We start from the raw sequence: 4,982 nt of genomic DNA on the forward strand, positions 1-4,982 counted from the left end.
CTACTGGTACAGTATGTGGGCACACTTCATGCCCTGGGAACAACACAACACAGACCCAGAGCAGTGGAATGCCTTGGTCAGTTTAAACACTTACACAGCTCAGTAAAGGGGTCCACCACTGACAGAACATAGAGGAGGAGGACATTGCACATAGTTCAGCATATTTTTTTCTTTGCACCAGTTCTGTTCTGTACAATGCTTATAACATTCAATTCATTCCATGGGCCACATCATAAATGTACAGGCTGTAAATGTCAATACTGTACGTAATGAGCTAAAGTTAATATAAATTTCTTTTGTTCTAATCCCTCCAAAACTTTCTAACGGTACAAGATGACAGTTACATTCAAATCTGACTGAAGCTTCCATTTTTACAGGAAGTGCTACAGGGTGGAATTACATTTATACTTTAAATTCCCATTATTTCTATACTATTTACCTGTTTGAATTCAAATGAATGCAGTTTCCTCTAAAATTGTGTTTTGCAGCGACCATCAGAAAGTTACAGATAAAGCAGGAATTAATCTATAACAGGAATATTTTACTCATGTGTAATTGTATGTAGCATGTTTAAGATTGAGCAACTCCAGTGAACTAATAATAATAGAACCTGGGGGGGGGGGGGGGGACAAAAAAATATTAACACGGAAATGTATTCAGTTAGTTACATAGTACTTCTGATACATCCGATTAACCGACAGCACTATAACGGAGGCCTACTGTCTTAGGAAACGTCCTGGGCAAAGCCCGTTAACACAGGTAGTCCATCCATCCATTTTCCAACCCGCTTAATCCGAACACAGGGTCACGGGGGTCTGCTGGAGCCAATCCCAGCCAACACAGGGCACAAGGCAGGGAACCAATCCCGGGCAGGGTGCCAACCCACCGCAGGACACACACAAACACACCCACACACCAAGCACACACTAGGGCCAATTTAGAATCGCCAATCCACCTAACCTGCATGTCTTTGGACTGTGGGAGGAAACCGGAGTGCCCGGAGGAAACCCACGCAGACACGGGGAGAACATGCAAACTCCACGCAGGGAGGACCCGGGAAGTGAACCCGGGTCCCCAGATCTCCCAACTGCGAGGCAGCAGCGCTACCCACTGCGCCACCGTGTCGCCCACACAGGTAGTAAAAAGTAAAAATAATAATCCTCAAAATACTGTAGCACAGGACACACAAAAAAAATAGCAAACAAAATATTAAATGATTGTAGAAGAAGAATGTTCTCCTCAGCACCATGTATTTTGTGTGTTTAGTAAATTAGAATTTTTATAATAACTATTTTTCTAACTTGCCAGTGAGAGACGCTTTGGCTTATGAACTAACAAAAATATGTTATTCCAGGGTTCAGGAGAAATAGTGTCCACATGAATAAAATCTAAGCTGTTTCTTGTTTTCCCTTTCTCAGAGTGAATGTTTCAGGGACAAGGTCACAAGGCTGCAGAAAAGTACATGTAGTTTATGCAAAGGTGTCTCTCTTGTGCTTAGCTTTGAGAACACAGATAATGCTTAGCTCAACAGACATATTGTTTAACTCTACTTAGATGATAAGAATGTTTCTCTGTCTTATTAATCATGAGATGCTGAAGTATAAAAAACCCCTCCTGGCTTTTGATCAGGTTTTAAATTGAGTTTTGCGGCAATAAGTTATGCTCTTTGAATCTCTACTTACTGTGACTCCGAATGAATAATAAAGAGACCTGAAGAAATATTATCTGCCTGCTTTCAGTGTGCCTTTTTTTGTCCACATGATCAAAACAGCAACAGGACTGCAGCTCTTCAATGCATTGCTAGAGGCTGATTTAGTTCCGTCTATAATCATCTCTCAAATGGACTTACATTCAAAGTTGTGTTAAAATTTGATAAATATTGTTCTCCATTGTTCACCACCATCTATGCCAAACTAAGAAAAGCTCTCCATCATCATTCTCTTACTGGAAAAACTATCTGATGTTATACATTGACTGAATAGTTATATTGCATTATTTGCATATGTTAGTGACGATGCAGTAAATAAGAACCATAGGTAAATGCTTAAAGATAATCATTATACTTCAACTTCATTGATTTTATGTGGTTACATTAAGGTTTTCAGTTTATTACAGCAACCTAAATAAAAAGTATATGTTCATAGAGCTGCCTAAGTCAGATTATAACTGTTTTGACTGAAAGCCCCAAAGCATTTAAGTCCCAAAAGCACTTCCAAAACTGCCCACTAGAGGGAAAAATTCCATCAAAATCCCCAGCTAGACACAAAAAAGGTCCTGTAGAATCCTTATAAAATAAAAATGTAATATTACAAAAATGCTCTTCAATGACAATGAAGCTCCTTGATAGCACAAAAAAAGGATTTGCACTAAACAGAGTGGCAATCCAAAGCAATCAAAGTCCCAATACAGTACACCAAAAATGAAGACAAAAAAACAGAGCATGAAGTCCAAGAATTTGAAAAGCAGAGTAGGAATACAAAGCGCACAAACTCTCCACTCCCTAGAACATTCAAAAGAACCAACAGGTTCTGTGGGAGAACCTCTGGATTCACAGGGCGGAGGGAAGGTCCTGATGGTGATTGGCAGGTGGCAAACCTGTTAGGGGACCATCCACAAAACACATGGAACATAACACAGGCAAAGAAAATACTGCAGATAATTAGCAAAAGTAACATGAGCATAAATAAATGGTTCAACAAAAAACAAAAAGGATATAAAACAAAACTTTAAACCCCAGCCGCAGGAGAGAAACCCTGGGTGAGATATAACAATAAATGGATTGTCACCATTATGCCAAACTACCTGTTAGTCTGGTGATTTACATAGAGTTTACAAAGAAGAATTATTGTTTAAGTGATGATTTGTTTTGTTGATGCATATCTGATTTTTCATAGAAACTTTAAAAGTAAAATAAATAAATCCTGCTAATACAGACCTATTACTAATATTTTCTGAAATATCACTCCTCAAGCGCATATTTTTTTCGTAACCAGTCTTTTAAACAGATGTTGCTATAAGAAATCCGATGCCCACAATTCTTGAACTGTAAATTTACTGTTTGTATCTAAACGTTCTAAATTTTACTCTTCCCAGTCCTGGCGCCACAGCTTCAACTAGGGCTGCAAAAATAGTTGTACTGGAAGTGGATAAATGGTCTTGAAAATGGACAGGTGAATGAATGGAAATATTTTTGTAGTGTCTGGAAATGCCTCAATCAGTTCAAGAGGGTCCATCAGTAAAATCACACAGTAATAGCACTCACCCAGTTTTGCTGGTATGCATTTCATTTTTTATTGAAATCTTCAGGAGTGTTAGATGTGATATGTAAGAAGTACCTTATTGGGTCCTCACTGAATTTTCCCCCTTATCAGCCCCAGGCATTTTGCTTACACATTTTTTAGGTGCGCTGTTCTGACAGGCAAATTATTTTGCCCTCGAGGAACAAAGAAAAGGCATTTGTTTGCTTGTGCTATACCTGGCATTCACTGGAAAAATTACGCCATCAGACATCCTGTTTATGACATGGATGAGAGTTATGCATGTGTTATTCAAAACCACCACTGCTGTTCTAGACATTAATTTAACTTGTTCAAAATGCAAAATAAGGAAAGCAGTCAAAATAAAAAATAAGTTGGAAGAAATGATTGATCAAAACTGAAAGTGATACAGGAAACGGACGATCAATGGCAAAGCGCCAAGTGAAACAAGCAGTCCATCTAATACAGTGATCATCACTGGAATATGCCGAATATTAAGTTGCGCATAAAGAGGGCGATCTGCAGTTTTCAGTCACTCAATAAAAATTGCTAACTGGTTTTTGGTTGGGTGATACAAAGGGTGACAGCTCCAGTCCTACAAGCTCAAGTCCAGACCCGTATCCTTAAGTTCTCCTGGTGAGTTTTTCCCCGGTTTTACTTCCACACTCCCAAGACGTTCTTAAGGGACTGAATGTAAATTGTCCGGCGTGCCGGTATTCTATGGATTTGTGCTGCAATGTCGAAACAAGATACATATGCAAATATTTACACGTTCTAAAGTGAAAACGTCGAAATTAACATATTATTTTTATGGTATTACCATCAGTCGATTTTTTTGTAAGGTCGCCCATACCAATCATGTTCGACTTACAATCACAACAATGATGGACAAAAAAACAGATTAAAACGGGTAAAAGCATTGGATTGCTCTTAATGGTATAAACTGCAAATAATAATTTTAGTATGGTCTGTTTTAATTAACTTAATTTTATTTATTTAAGAAACTTTTTATTGACGGTTTAGCATAAATGTATAATGCGCATGCGCAGAAGCACAATTCGATAGGCTGTGTGGTTCGACAGAGCACCTGGCAGCCCGGTCCAGGTTTGGTTCCTGAATTGTATGTACATTCGGGTAATAATGAATTGGATTACATGCGTGTAATAAATCAACCAGAACCTTTCCAGATGATTAGCTGGGCGTATCTATCGGACAAACAATTTGTCGAGATTACCAAACCTCAGAACAGCCCACCATGCGCAAGAAGAAAGTGTGTTTGATAAAACTGTGCGGTTAATCTTGTCGGTTAAGATTCTTATTGATATACCAACGCCAACGCCTTTTGGTTTTAATTTTTTTCAGGATAATTCTGGATGCCGCTCTTTCCATATTACAGTATATCGATTTACTGAAGAAGCTTAATTCGATTTCAAATACAGTACTGTAATTGAATGCAAGGACAGTTTTTGGCGAGCACGCGCAAGGGACACCCAGACCCGTACTGTGTGCCGGTTCATACCTGCCTCTTAAAGGGTGAACGCAAAGGGTGTATAATATGAATTTATATTATGTTAGGAGCGACATTGATCCGAAGCGTTTAATGTTTGCACATTTTGGAAATGTATACGCCGAAACATCGGGAATTGTCTTTCAGATCATAGTTGGTTCCTCTCTTTCTGTGTAAACTCAGTGGCGGAATTAACAAGTGAATGTCTGGATGGGTGG

Source organism: Erpetoichthys calabaricus, chromosome 12 (assembly GCF_900747795.2).
Source record: "Erpetoichthys calabaricus chromosome 12, fErpCal1.3, whole genome shotgun sequence".
In the NCBI taxonomy this organism is placed as follows: Eukaryota; Metazoa; Chordata; class Cladistia; order Polypteriformes; family Polypteridae; genus Erpetoichthys; species Erpetoichthys calabaricus.